Here is a 15,699-nt window from a genome sequence, read left to right as displayed (position 1 = left end):
CACAAGGGCTGAGAATTTTATCCCGCCTGCTTTCCACAGTAGCATTCCTACTACCCTTCTCCTGATTTGGGGCAATGGGAGAGTGAAATCATTCCCCGCTTCTTCTAGTGGCGAGTCTCAGAGAGCCGCTTTGCTAGGGATAGACAGATAATGGTTGTGAACACTTGGGTTTTTCTGAGCCGCTCTAAGGAATACCATATGCTGGATGTCCCACCCACTGCCGCTCCACCAAGGTGCCACTATACTCACAGCAGGAGTTTGTAAGAGCGAGTCGGTAGCTAAGATATAAATCAATTGTGACGTTTGGAACCTGCACACCCCAAAACTGGTACTGGATTCCGGCCAACACCCATCCTTTAAATGGTACAGTCCCCCTCAGCTCACCTGGTGGCAGGCATTCTTGAAGAGGTGGTCCACCAAAAGCCAGATCTCCTTGGCCGCTCAGTGGAGTCATCACCATCCTGGGGTACGATATCCAGAAACTGCTTCTCCTGGAGGTCCAATGACAAGCGGGGCTGGCATGAGAGCCTGACAGAATGTGTGCCTGTATGCATTCTTTCCTTGCTCCAGCTGGGTGGACAAGTCTTGCCCTCTGAGGCCACAACTAGGGCTGGGCGATAGCTGGCTTTCAACACGGTGATATATCACTAGCTAAACATTGCAATACACCAATATATCACGATGTCTGAAATAAGATGGAGCTATGTAGAGGCATTGGCTGGCTTCACGGTTTCCCCCGCATTGTGATTTTTGCTGGTGCCTGCTCTCTTGTGATTTGCTGCCCCCTGCAGGAGGGCAGGGGAAAGCTGAACCAGCAGAGTCCACAGGGGCTGCAGGAATCTAGAGAAGCATTGTCTGGCTTCACAGTTTCCCCCCACATTGTGTTTTTTGCATAGTACACACACACATCATGATTCGCAATATATTGCCAGGTCAGGAATTATGAAACCAGTCTCACTATCTAGACTTCAAGCTGACTTGAAAATATATCTTTATTGACATATCGCCCGGCCCTAGCCACAACAAGCATCTCAAGTGGGAAAACAAAAAACAAATTGCTCGCACCCCAAATCCAAGCTCCCCCTCCCCCTATTAATATGCAGCTAGTAATCCTCCCACTCTGGATGTGCAGTTCACCCAAAAGCTTACTGAATATGCAGCTGTGGACATGAGGATTGGCTAACATTTTATTTAAATTGCTGGAACCTGCCCTGGGACCTTAGGGTGAAGGGCAGGAAATAAGTAACAAAAACAGCAACAGAACATGGATGGGCCTTCATAGGTTGATGGGCTGCAGCCCCAGCCAGCATGATGAGATGATGGGGTCACATGTTCACCACCCCTTGTCTAGAGCACGTTGCAGAGGCAGTGGTAGAAACTGAACAACAGCTGGAGCCCCAGCCCACGACTTTGTATGGGCAATGCAGCACACAGCAGCTGGTGAACAATGCCTCCTGCCTCCTTCCCATCTTCCTCTCCAGAAATGTTCAGGGTGGTTAGTTCTATCTCAAGCTACCACATTCAAGAGAAAGAGAAAGAGAGGAGGGGGGAGCAAGAGAGCTTTAGGAGCACAGCAATGGCAAGCAGCCCATCACTAAAAGGAGTTGGCAAGGATGGAGAATTTGATCCCCTCATCCCCAGGGCAGCTGTTGATTAGGACCCAATTCATCCCCCCCCCTGCCACCGCCAATACTCCCCACCCCTGTCGAGACAGAGAGAGAGAGAGAGAGTATTAGTGTGGGGAATGACACATACTGTATCAGAGTCTTAGTGCAAGAGTAGCTGATGCATGCTAAAGAACACAGGAGCCTTGTTGGGTTAGATCAGCATTTTGTTCCCACAATGGCCAACCACATGCCCTTGGGAGTCCATAGGGACACGGGGACAATAGCACTCTGTCCATCATGTTCCCCAGAAACTGGTAATCAAAAGCATGTGGTTTATGATAATAGTGGCAATAAATAGCCCTGACCGGTAGCCACTGATAAACATATCCTCTATGATTCTAAATGTCTTCAGCTGTCCAAATTGACAGTCACCACTGTCTCCTTGTGGCTAGGATAATACACCCAAGTATATCTGATTTCGAGAGGAGTGACATTTCCTTGAGCCACCCCAAAGCAGCCACTAAAAGGAAAAGGTAAAGGTACCCCTGCCCGTACGGGCCAGTTGTGTCTGACTCTAGGGTTGTGCGCTCATCTCACTTAAGAGGCGCTGTCCGAAGACACTTCCGGGTCACGTGGCCAGCGTGATGAAGCTGCTCTGGCGAGCCAGCACCAGCGCAGCACACGGAAACACCGTTTACCTTCCCGCTATAAAGTGGTCCCTATTTATCTACTTGCACTTTAGGGGTGCTTTGGAACTGCTAGGTGGGCAGAAGCTGGGACCGAAAGACGGGAGCTCACCCCGCCACGGGGATTTGAACCGCTGACCATACAATTGGCAAGTCCTAGGCACTGAGGTTTTACCCACAGCGCCACCCGCATCCCTAAAGCAGCCACTACTGCTTCCCAAATGCAAGTGCTCAGGTGGTAAGAGTAAGCAAGAGTGGCATAGTCTGTGCAGCAGTGGCTGAGCACAGAGACAAGGAGAAAACTGACTCTTGGGGCCAGAGGGGACTGGCGCCTGCATCATGAGACTGGGCTTTCTGCCTCCCGTGTTGCCAATCGCAAGCGGACCCAGAGTCAAGCAGAGCAAAATCAGTTACAAGCAGTGATGGCAAATTCTGGTTTCGTCTCGGTTCTCCTCTTCCGAGTTCTACAAGGGCCACGTTGAGACTAGGGAAGAGAAAAAAGCAGAGAGCTAGAGCCACCACCTGGACTGGATTTGAGTAAGAAGGCAGGCAGGTGAGGGTTGCCTGAGAGGAAAGTGAGGTTGTTGGGGTAGTGCCTGGTTTGCCCTAAGGGACCAGCTGCCACTGCATGGAGCACCTGCTGATCGTTGACAAGTGCAACTCCATTTACGTGCCTTCGAGGCACATGCACACTGCCGCAAAGCTGGAAGGGGCACTTGAAGGGGCAAAAATGTCCCCCCAAAGAGCACAAAAGCGGCAAAGTGGCATGGAAACAGCATCTCGACTCCCTCCCAGGAGCTTTGGCACTGACCTCTCAGGCCTGCGGAGAGTTGGAGCAAGGAGTTTTGCAGGGAGGCTGGCAAGTGCTGCTGGTTTTCAAAAGGCCTTTCAAAAGGGTTTCCGGAAGTTTAGAGGGTGTTTGCAGGCTTTTCCAATGCTGTCCCCAATATACGCAATTTCATTTAAACGCACAGTACCTCGGAACGCAACCCCCATGTAAACGGGGCGTTGCCTGTACCTGATTTGAGCCTGCTACAAAAACATCTTCTTGTTTAGTCGTTTAGTCGTGTCCGACTCTTCGTGACCCCATGGACCAGAGCACGCCAGGCACTCCTGTCTTCCACTGCCTTCTGCAGTTTGGTCAGACTCATGTTTGTAGCTTCGAGGACACTGTCCAACCATCTCGTCCTCTGTTGTCCCCTTCTCCTTGTGCCCTCCATCTTTCCCAGCATCAGTGTCTTCTCCAGGGAGTCTTCTCTTCTCATGAGGTGGCCAAAGTACTGGAGCCTCAGCTTCACGATCTGTCCTTCCAGTGAGCACTCAGGGCTAATTTCCTTAAGAATGGATGCGTTTGATCTTCTTGCAGTCCATGGGACTCTCAAGAGTCTCCGCTAGCACCATAATTCAAAAGCATCAATTCTTCGGCGATCAGTCTTCTTTATGGTCCAGCTCTCACTTCCATAACCATGGCTTTAACTATACGGACCTTTGTTGGCAAGGTGATGTCTCTGCTTTTTAAGATGCTGTCTAGGTTGGCCATCACCTTTCTCCCAAGGAGCAGGCGTCTTTTAATTTCGTGACTGCTGTCACCATCTGCAGTGATCATGGAGCCCAAGAAAGTAAAATCTCTCACTGCCTCCATTTCTTCCCCTTCTATTTGCCAGGAGGTGATGGGCCCAGTGGCCATGATCTTCGTTTTTTTGATGTTGAGCTTCAGACCATATTTTGCGCTCTCCTCTTTCACCCTCATTAAAAGGTTCTTTAATTCCTCCTCACTTTCTGCCATCAAGGTTGTGTCATCTGCATATCTGAGGTTGTTGATATTTCTTCCGGCGATCTTAATTCCGGCTTGGGATTCATCCAGCCCAGCCTTTCGCATGATGAATTCTGCATATAAGTTAAATAAGCAGGGAGACAATATACAGCCTTGCCGTACTCCTTTCCCAATTTTGAACCAGTCAGTTGTTCCATATCCAGTTCTAACTGTAGCTTCTTCTCCCACACAGAGATTTCTCAGGAGACAGATGAGGTGATCACACACTCCCATTTCTTTAAGAACTTGCCATAGTTTGCTGTGGTCAACACAGTCAAAGGCTTTTGCATAGTCAATGAAACAGAAGTAGATGTCTTTCTGGAACTCTCTAGCTTTCTCCATAATCCAGCGCATGTTTGCAATTTGGTCTCTGCTTCCTCTGCCCCTTCGAAATCCAGCTTGCACTTCTGGGAGTTCTCGGTCCACATACTGCTTAAGCCTGCCTTGTAGAATTTTAAGCATAACCTTGCTAGCGTGTGAAATGAGTGCAATTGTGCGGTAGTTGGAGCATTCTTTGGCACTGCCCTTCTTTGGGATTGGGATGTAGACTGATCTTCTCCAATCCTCTGGCCACTGCTGAGTTTTCCAAATTTGCTGGCATATTGAGTGTAGCACCTTAACAGCATCATCGTTTAAAATTTTAAATAGTTCAGCTGGAATATCATCACTTCCACTGGCCTTGTTATTAGCAGTGCTTTCTAAGGCCCATTTGACTTCACTCTCCAGGATGTCTGGCTCAAGGTCAGCAACCACACTACCTGGGGTGTACGAGACATCCATATCTTTCTGGTATAATTCCTCTGTGTATTCTTGCCACCTCTTCTTGATGTCTTCTGCTTCTGTTAGGTCCTTTCCACTTTTGTCTTTTATTATGGTAATCTTTGTACGAAATGTTCCTTTCATATCTCCAATTTTCTTGAACAGATCTCTGGTTTTTCCCATTCTATTGTTTTCCTCTATTTCTTTGCATTGCTCGTTTAAGAAGGCCTTCTTGTCTCTCCTTGCTATTTTTTTGGAAATCTGCATTCAATTTCCTGTATCTTTCACTATCTCCCTCGCCTTTTGCTTGCCTTCTCTCCCCCGCTATTTGTAAGGCCTCGTTGGACAGCCACTTTGCTTTCTTGCATTTCCTTTTCATTGGGATGGTTTTGTTACAAAAAAGGAGCAATGCAGCAGCGAGCTCCAGGTGGCTGGAAAGCCAAACAGGATGTTGATGTTTGGGACTGTTCCGTGGGAACAAAGAAACAGTCTATTCACACCACTGAGCACCGGATGTTAGCTCAGAGTGTCATCTGACCTGTACTGGAAGTACATGGGAGGAGTTTTCTCTCTCTGCTGTTGGTGTTAAGAGAGTGCAGACACGTTTCTCTGTACTGCTAGAAAGACAGAAATAAAGGCATGTAAATACATTTCTGTCTGTCTCTCTCCCCTCCCTGGGGATGGCAGGGGAGGAGTGGTGTGTTCTTCTCACGTTAGAGGAGGATCGCCGATTGAGATCTCGCCCGATCTTGCCGGGAGTCGCAGACGGGGAGGTCAACAAGGAACTCAAGCCGGGTGCCTGGAGAGTGGCCAATTCCTCTGACTAGGCTTGATTCCTACAGGTTTTAGTTGCTGCCTCCTGTATAATGTTATGAGCCTCCATCCATAGTTCTTCAGGCACTCTGTCCACCAAATCTAAATCCTTAAACCTGTTCCTCACTTCCACTGTGTATTCATAAGGGATTTGACTTAGATTGTATCTTACCAGACCAGTGGTTTTTCCTACTTTCTTCAGTTTAAGCTTGAATTTTGCTATAAGAAGCTGATGATCTGAGCCACAGTCAGCTCCAGGTCTTGTTTTTGCTGACTGTATAGAGCTTCTCCATCTTTGGCTGCAGAGAATGTCAGGGAGAGGCAAACGGGGAAAGATTTAAGGGGAGAAACCAGCACTTATAGAGAGCCGAAAGAGATCATTAGCAGTCTGTCGTCTGACAGTGAGCCAGAGGCAGGGAGGGAGGAGGATGAGCCTGGAACCAGTCATTCTGTAAACAGAGGGAGTCAGGGGCATGGTTTCCGCAGACTTGCATGTTGGGTAAAAAAAAGGAAAAAGAAAGCAGACGTGGCAACTGTGCCGGAAGGGTCGGACGTGATTTGAAACACAGGAGATGTACTTTTGAACTTTGTCAATAAATCAAATAGATTGGAACTGGCCGTGAGCCCGGAGTTTTATCTATGCCGGCTTGACAGCATAAAGCCTATGACAGCTTGCCACATCTCAAATTGCTGCTGGAAAGCTGGTGGAATAAGGAATAAGCCTCAGAATGGAAAAGGAGGTGTTGGAGCTGAAAAAGCGAAATGTCGCTCTGGAAGAAAGATCGGCCGACCTGCAGAGCCGTCTGGAGGAAGCCAGGGCTGCTCAGAGAGGAACCCCAGGTGGGCTATCGGCAGATGGGGGCAAGCCAGTGTGGGTGGAACGGTTCCATGGTGATCCGGAAAGTTACTTGGATTTCAAGACCGAGATGTGATATTTTTTAGAGCTTGAATCAGCTAGAAGCTGGATCAGGCCGTTAATAGCCTCGGGGAATGAAGCCCTCAGAAATGAGGCCAAATTTTGGCAAGCTATGGACTTTATCTATGCAGATCAAAGTTTAATTGACAAAACGCAGGAGGAGCTGCTGGCTTTGAAACAAGGCAAATCCACGGTACGCAGTTACTGGTCCGAATTTGCTATGCTCATGCAGAAACTGGGTTGGGATTTAGAGACTGAACCTGTACAAGCGTTCTTTAAAAATGGACTTAACCCAGAAATTAAGGACAAGCTTGCAAGGGGGCCACGATCTAAAAATATGGATGAATTAACAAAGGCTGCTATTGGGGTGGGTTTGAGACGAGAAGCCAGATGGCGGGAAAGGAAGCAAGGCAGACAGCGGAGTTTCCATGGTGACCGCATTCTTGAGATGCCTGCAGCTGCCTCAGAACGTCAACAAGAGTCGGAGCCCATGGAAATTGGCACAGCCCGGGCGCGGGAGAGTTTGAAAGCCCAACGGTCTGGCGGGAAGGAGAAAAAAGACTGGCAAGCGGCAAAAAGATGTTTTCTGTGTCAGAAGACTGGGCACTTTGCCAGAGTGTGTCCAGAGCGTCGTAACTGGCAGGGAATGGTGGGGGCCACCCAGCAGGCAGAGGAGCCCCAGCCTTCGGGAAACGAAGAAGCCTGGCTGGTGGTGAACCAGGGCAACAGCCAGGCGGGAGCAACACAGAAAGTCCTCGGCTTGGGCACCCCAAAGCAAGCATAATGTTGAAGGTGGTCCTAGAACTCCCAAATGGACAGACGGTGGAGGAGTTGGCGCTCGTTGATTCTGGTGTGTCAGCATCCTTTTTTAGCAAGGAGTTTGCTGCGCAGCACCAACTGAACCTGAGGCCTCTGGATTTTCCGCTGCAAGTGACCACAATTGATGGAAGAGAACTGCTGGGAGGTGAAGTGATGCATCGAACACCTCCAATTCGAATGCGTGTGGCTACCCACTCAGAGGTCATCGCCTTTCACGTGGCCACACTGGCGGGTCCGCCTATCATATTGGGCATGAGCTGGTTGGCGTTGCACGATCCGGTGGTTTCCTGGCACCAACGGTCCCTGACGTTCGGTTTGACGCACTGCATGGAGAACTGCCTGGCTCAAGGGCTACCTTGACAAAGTGAGGGCAGGAGGGCAGCAGCATGCAGAGCGGGGACGAGCGAGATTCCGTCGTGTTACAGGGATCTACAGGAGGTGTTCAGCGAGAAAGAGGCGGATGCGTTGCCGCCACATCGACCATATGACTGTCAGATCAACCTGGTCCCGGGGGCCACGTTGCCGGTGGGGAAAACCTATTCCATGTCGGAGGGAGAGCTCAAGGACCTAAAGGAGTTTATTGAGAAAAACCTAAGAAGGGGGTCCATCCGGGAGTCCAAGGCGGCAGGGGGGAGCCCAGTGTTCTTCGTGGACAAGAAGTCGACTAAAGAACGGAGATTTGTGGTGGACTTTAGAACCCTGAACAGCCTGACAGAACCGGTGGCTTTCCCAATGCCAAGGATCGACAACGTTTTGGTGCGGAAGGGGAAGATTTTCACCAAACTGGACCTCCGGGGGACTTACAACCTCATCCGAGTACGAGAGGGGGATGAGTGGAAGACCACCATGTTCACCCCGATGGGGGCATTTGAGTATTTAGTCATGCCCTTCGGTTTACAGTGCGGAAGTCACTGTTTCCAAGCCTTCATGCACCATGTACTAGGACCTTTGCTCTACAAGAACTGTGTTTGCTTTTTGGACGACTTGCTTGTGTACTCAGAAGATGAACAACAGCACGTGAAGGACGTACGTCAGGTACTGAGCAAACTCAAGGAGCACCGCTTGTGGGTCAAGCTGGAGAAATGTCAGTTCCACGCAAAGGAAGTCAAATTCCTGGGGTACCGACTGTCGGACCAGGGGTTGGCCATGGATCCAGAGAAAGTGAAAGCGGTGGTGGAATGGGAGAGTCCCAAAACCAGGAAAGATGTTCAGCGTTTCCTGGGTTTCAGCAATTTCTACAGGAAATTCATAAAAAAAAATCACAAAATTGACGGCGCCCATAACGGACTGTCCCAGTGTCAAGAAGAGGTTTCAGTGGACACAGGCGGCCCAAGAGGGGTTTGAGAAGCTTAAGAGGGCTTTCGTTTCGGAGGAGCAACTGATCCACGTCAACCCTGCTCAACCACTAAGGGTGGAGACAGATGCGTCAAATCGGGCGATAGGGGCGGTGCTGCTGCAGCCAGATCGAAAGGGGGAGTGGCGACCGTGTGCCTTCTTTTCGCGGAAACTGAACAAATCGGAGCAGAACTACACTATCTATGATAAAGAATTGCTTTTGATCGTGGCTGCTTTCAAACAATGGAAGCACTTCCTGGTTGGGGCAAAGCACCAAATTTTGGTGTGCACTGACCACAAAAATTTGGAGTACTGGCGTACGGAGCGGGTATTGTGCCAGAGACAGATAAGATGGGCAGAGTTCTTTGCCAACTTCAACTTCAAGATCCAATATGTGCCGGGAGAGCAGAATGCAAGGGCGGATGCGCTCTCCCAGAAACCTGAGTATATGATGGGGGAAGGTCCTCCGGTGGCAAGACTGATGTTCCCTGAGAGCAAATGGATGTGCGGGGGGACGTTAGTCAAGGACGATGAACTGATGCAACTGCTCAGAGACGATGTCTTTGCCAGACAAAAAATGGGGGAGTTAAGAGAAAAAGGGGGTGCCGAGGGGGGGGGGTTGAAGTGAAAGGGGGGCTACTGTACCATAAAGGGGCCTTGTATGTTCCAGGAGAAAACCTTCGGGGCAGAATTCTCAAGCAACTCCACGACAGCTGCACGGCAGGGCATTTTGGACAGCATAAGACCATGCTACTGGCCACACGGAAATTTTGGTGGCCAAGGGTGAGAGAGGATGTAAAGGAATATGTGCGAGGGTGCGACACATGCCAGAGGGCCAAAGGGGAAAGGGCGGCACTGTTACGAAAAAGGAGCAATGCAGAAGCGAGCTCCAGGTGGCTGGAATGGAAAACAGGATGTGGATGTTTTGGGACTGTACCGTGGGAACCAGGGACGGTCTATTCAGTGCACTGAGCACCGGATGTTAGCTCAGAGTGGCACATGACCCTGTACTGGAAGTACATGGGTGGAGTTATTCTCTCTCTGCAGTTGTGATGAGAGGGTACAGACATGATTTCTCTGTACTGCTGAAAAGACAGGAATCAAGACATGTAAATATATTTCTGTCTGTCTCTTCCCCCCCCCCCCGGCGATGGGAGGGGGAGGAATGGCGTGTTCTTCTTCACGTTGGGAAGAATCACCGATTGGAGACCTCCCTTGATCTTGCTGGGAGTCGCAGACAGGAGGTCAACAAGGATTCAAGCCGGGCACCTGGAGGGTGGCCAAATTCCTCTGAACTTCGCTGGCTCTGCTGGCTTGAATCAACATCTGGTAGCAAATTGCCGATGGTTTAAATGATCCATGAGAATCAGCATGAGAGGTGAGAGGTCGATGAATCGTTGCCATTCTCTGCACCTACGGAGATAAAGAAAGCGTCTGCCTGCAGCCAGAAAGCTGAACAGACAGCTGGACACCGAAAGGCAACGGAGCCCCAAAAAGGTATGCTGAATTTCGGGCTAAAGAGAGTGAACGCAGAAAGATTTATTCTCTGGTTCACAAAAAAGAGCTGCGTTTAAGAAAAACAGCTCTGAAAGAAAGGCTTGCATACCAGGAATTCTTGTGGCTGATAAACATTCCCGTCCCGAGCAGGTTGCTAGGCAACGACAGTCAGAAGGCTTGGAAAGTTACTGAATGGCTGGGAAAGAGCCTGGGAAGAGGAATTGTTTTGATTAACTATGCAGCTGTTGAAGACAGCGTGCGGTTTGCCTGCCAGTGAAGCAGTAAACAGCCAAAAGACTTTTGGGTTTTACTGGCTTGAAAGTGAGAGCTGACCCTTGGATTCAGCATGGATTCCAAGAAGGGGGGAGGGTTACCCTATCCACCTCCCCTGACTAATGACAATTATTCATCTTGGTCTATAAAGATGAAGGCCCTGCTGCAGAATCAGAGGATCTTTGACGTGATTGAGAACCCCATCCCTGCAGCACCAACCCGAGGTTGGGAGTCACAGAATCTGAAAGCCAGAACGGCTATAATTCTGTGTGTGTCAGATGACCAATTGGTGCATATTCAGGGTTTGGAATATGCACGGGAAATTTGGGAAACGCTGCGTAGAACACATCAGAGGGATGCTGGTTCTTCAGCGTTGCTGTATTTTGAGAAGCTGACCAATCTGAGGCTTGCGCCTGATGGAGATGTTCAAGCGCACCTGACGGAGATGAAATATCTGCGCCAGCAGATGGTGGAACGCAATTTCCGTCTGCAGGAGGAAGTGTTTTGCTTCATGATGATCAACAGCCTAAATCGGACTTACAAAACAGTTGCCAGTCAGCTTGGTTCCCTCCCCGCTCAAGATTTGACCGCGGAAAGGGTGTGTGCCGTCGTTCTGAATGAACACGACAGACTTGCTGCACTGGAAGAAAAGGACAGGGGGAGGGAGGAACGGAATTCTAATTCCCCCGCAGATGAGACTACTGGAGAGAAAGCTCTAGCTTTGAACGTTGTCCGATGTTACAATTGCGGACAGGCTGGGCATCTTCAGCGGAACTGTAAGAAGCCACGTCAGCCAAAAGGAGCTAAGGGCCGCTCAGCAAAGCCTGAGGCGTCAGGCAAAGGTCATACCAAGTCTTCGGTGAAATCTGCAAAAGCTTTGATGGCGAAAGGCACCACGCCAGATGTTGGCAACTCGTTTGTAATCGACACTGGGGCCACCGTTCATATGTCCCCACACAGAGGACTCTTTTCAACGTTTAAGAAGCAAAGCTTCGCTGTGAAACAGGCCAACGGTCAGGAGCTGGAAGCGACCGGGATAGGGACTGTGTATCTTAAGAGTCTGAACTTGACTATAAACAATGTTTATTTGGTTCCTGAATTGAAGTTCAATCTGCTGAGTGTTTCACAGATTGCAAAGAAAGGACTGAGACTGTCCTACGATGCTGAGAGCTGCAAGATCTACAAAGATGGAGAGTTATTTCTTTCTGCCAGAGAGAAAGATGGACTGTATTTGTTGACTTTTGACCAAAGTGATTACATGGAATGTAATTCATCTGTGTCTAACCAAGTTTCTCTTGCAGGTGTTACCAAGAAGGTGACCGGGGTCGACAGAGCATTTCAGCGGGTGTATGCTGATGTGATTGGTCCTCTAGAACCATCTAGAGGCCATGCAAGATATTATCTTGTGTGTGTGGATCATTTCTCAAACTTTGTCTGGATTTATGTGTTGAGAAAGCCACACGAAGCCTTGGAGAGGTTTCAGGAGTTTTGTGACAAAGTTAAGAATATGCATGATGCTAACATTGATTGTCTGTTCACAGATGAGAAGCAGATTTTTCTTTTACAGGATTTCCAGAGGTTCCTGCAGAAGAAAGGGATAAGACACAAAATTGCTGTTTCAGAGGAAGCGTGGAACAGGGGTGTCTGTGTACGGGTGAACAAAGAATTGCAAAAGGGGATGAATGCGCAATTGCTTAGTTCACATCTGCCACATGAGTTCTGGGCCGAGTCGCTGATGTCGTATTGTTATACGAAGATGAGAAAGGTTTCAAAAGAGTTGGGAAGTTCTCCTTTTGAGAAACTGTTCCATAGAAAACCTTCTGTTGCCCATTTCAAGGTTTTTGGGTCTCATGTGAGGACAGAAGCTCCAGGTGGAGTAAAGAATGCCAGAGGCATTTTTGTGGGTTATGAAAAGGGTCTCTACAGAGTAATTTTGTCTGAATCTGGTCAGGTGATTCTCACAAAATTTCTTGAGAGTGCTCCTGAACAGGAGAGAATGATAGTACACACATTTCCCACTGAGGACGATTCAGATGATGATGTTGATTTTACAGATTACAGTGGTACTGAGAGTGACAGTAGTAGCTCGGAGAGCTCAGTTGTCACAGTCATTGAGAGGAAATCTCACACAATGGATAGACCTTCACAGGTGAAGGATGAACCACTGTTTACCATTGGAACTGGTTCTCCAAAGAGTCCTGAGACTGGACCAGTGAGCAGAGAGGATCAGCACCTCATACGTAGGTCTGAGAGAGTTACAAAGGGTCAACCACCCAAGAGGTACTCAAAAGAGTTTGCTAACTTAGCTGTTGCATGTGTTGCTGTTGTACACAACCGAGGACAGGTTGGAGCTGTGTCTAAGTCAGAGACAAAAACACAACAGAGAGTTGCTAGCCAAGGTAATGCAGATGCACTCATTCCTTGGAAGCCAAACAACCAGAGAGGTACACTGGGGAAACCAGTGGCGGGGAGTTCCAAGGGTGGAACTGAAACAACAGGGGAGTGTTATGTGTATAACAACTGTTTGTTTTCTTCTCTGGATCACGCTTTGCTTGCCGCAACACGCATTGATTCTTTTGGGGGAGGATGTTACGAAAAAGGAGCAATGCAGAAGCGAGCTCCAGGTGGCTGGAATGGTAAACAGGATGTGGATGTTTTGGGACTATGCTGTGGGAACCAGGGACGGTCTATTCAGTGCACTGAGCACCGGATGTTAGCTCAGAGTGGCACATGACCCTGTACTGGAAGTACATGGGTGGAGTTATTCTCTCTCTGCAGTTGTGATGAGAGGGTACAGACATGATTTCTCTGTACTGCTGAAAAGACAGGAATAAAGACATGTAAATATATTTCTGTCTGTCTCTTCCCCCCCCCCGGCGATGGGAGGGGGAGGAATGGCGTGTTTTTCTTCACGTTGGGAAGAATCGCCGATTGGAGACCTCCCTTGATCTTGCCGGGAGTCGCAGACAGGAGGTCAACAAGGATTCAAGCCGGGCACCTGGAGGGTGGCCAAATTCCTCTGAACTTCGCTGGCTCTGCTGGCTTGAATCAACAGGCACCAGCGGGGTTGCTGGAACCGTTGCCCACACCAGGGAAGCCATGGGAGGTGGTAGGGGTGGATTTTATCACTGATCTGCCCAGATGTAAGGGTAAGACCGCGGTCATGGTGGTGGTGGATCTCCTGACCAAAATGTGCCATTTCGTGCCCTGTTCACACGCAGTGACCGCGGAAGAAACAGCCAAATTGTTTGTAGAGCATGTGTTTAGGTTGCATGGGGTTCCTGCACGGGTGGTTTCGGACCGGGGGGCTCAATTTACCTCACGATTTTGGCACAAACTCATGGGGCTGCTCCAGGTGGAAGTGAGCTTTACGACGGCTAGGCACCCTGAGACCAATGGGCAAGTGGAGAGGGCGAATGCTGTTTTACAACAGTATTTGCGGTGTTATGAAAGTCAGAAACAGAATGATTGGGTGGACAAACTAGCCCTGGCAGAGTTTGCTTACAATAAAGCGGAGAATGTATCCACTGGGATGACTCCGTTCTTTGCCAATCATGGGCGTCATCCAAGGGCTTTCCCCGGGAGGGGGGAGGAGTCGTGGAGTGTTCCCACTGCCAAACAGTTTGTGGAGGAGATGGAAGCGATCCACAGACAGATGCAGTTGAATTTGGAAAGGGCTAAGGAGTTATACAAGAAGGAAGCCGACAAACATCGGCGACCGGGGGAGGTTATCAGGGTTGGGGACAAGGTGTGGTTGTCCACGCAAGGATTGCCTTGGAAAGGGGGCTGCAAGAAACTCAAGCCCAGGAAGGTGGGGCCCTTTGAGGTTATCCAACAAATAAATCTGGTGGCATTTAAGCTCAGGTTGCCAGAGAGCATGAGAATCCACCCACAGGTCACTGCTGTTCCCCTACAGGGAGGGGGGAAGGAGGCAGGGTAGTGGGGAAGGGGAAGGCCCACCACCCGAAATGGAGGAAAGGAAGCAGTGCAACGAGGTTACGGAAATACTGGACTCTCGTTGGAGAGGGGGGAATTTGGAATATTTGGTGGCTTGGGAAGGGGCCCCGACATCAGAGAGTACATGGGTCCCGGAAGACAGTATTTCCGACAAGGAACTGGTGGAGGAGTTCCACAGTTTTTCCCCTGACAAACCCAAAAGCAAGGGTAGGTCCTTTTAACAGGTGTTCGAAACAACAGACGACGAAGAGGAATTCGAAGGTTTCCCAGCATCGGACGAGGAGGAGGAAGAAGAAGATGAAGGCGTAGACTGGGGAACACCAGGAATTGGGGGTTGGAGGGGGGTGTTCGAAGAGACGGATGAGGAAGAGGGTAGTTTTGCTGGCTTCTCCTCTACCACCCCAGAGGAAAGAGATATGGGTACAGTCGGGTCTCCTGAGCGGGAAGGGGCCTTTGAGGAGGGGGTGGATGTCAGGGAGAGGCAAACGGGGAAAGATTTAAGGGGAGAAACCAGCACTTATAGAGAGCCGAAAGAGATCATTAGCAGTCTGTCGTCTGACAGCGAGCCAGAGGCAGGGAGGGAGGAGGATGAGCCTGGAACCAGTCATTCTGTAAACAGAGGGAGTCAGGGGCATGGTTTCCGCAGACTTGCATGTTGGGTAAAAAAAAGGAAAAAGAAAGCAGACGCGGCAACTGTGCCGGAAGGGTTGGACGTGATTTGAAACACAGGAGATGTACTTTTGAACTTTGTCAATAAATCAAATAGATTGGAACTGGCCATGAGCCCGGAGTTTTATCTATGCCGGCTTGACAGCATAAAGCCTATGACAGAGAATATAATCAATCTGATTTCGATGCCGCCCATCTGGTGATGTCCATGTGTAGAGTCGTCTCTTGTGTTGTTGGAAAAGCGTGTTTGTGATGACCAGCTTGTTCTCTTGACAGAACTCTATTAGCCTTTGCCCTGCTTCGTTTTGAACTCCAAGGCCAAACTTGCCAGTTGTTCCTTTTATCTCTTGACTCCCTACTTTAGCATTCCAATCCCCTATAATGAGAAGAACATCCTTCTTTGGTGTCATTTCTATAAGGTGTTGTAAGACTTCATAGAATTGGTCAATTTCAGTTTCTTCAGCACCAGTGGTTGGTGCATAAACTTGGATTGCTGTGATGTTAAAAGGTCTGCCTTGGATTTGTATCGAGATCATTCTATCATTTTTGAGATTG

General features: G+C 49.3%; 1 pseudogene; it reads right to left on the bottom strand.

Moving 5' to 3' along the window:
• Positions 1-15,699, bottom strand: part of LOC128406110 (inositol polyphosphate 5-phosphatase OCRL-like) — a 37,399-nt pseudogene that overhangs the window by 325 nt on the left and 21,375 nt on the right.

The sequence above is a fragment of the Podarcis raffonei genome, chromosome W, assembly GCF_027172205.1.
Source record: "Podarcis raffonei isolate rPodRaf1 chromosome W, rPodRaf1.pri, whole genome shotgun sequence".
NCBI classification, from domain to species: domain Eukaryota; kingdom Metazoa; phylum Chordata; class Lepidosauria; order Squamata; family Lacertidae; genus Podarcis; species Podarcis raffonei.
Note: the sequence above shows the minus strand (reverse complement) of the source record. Positions and strands in the feature narration are given on the sequence as shown.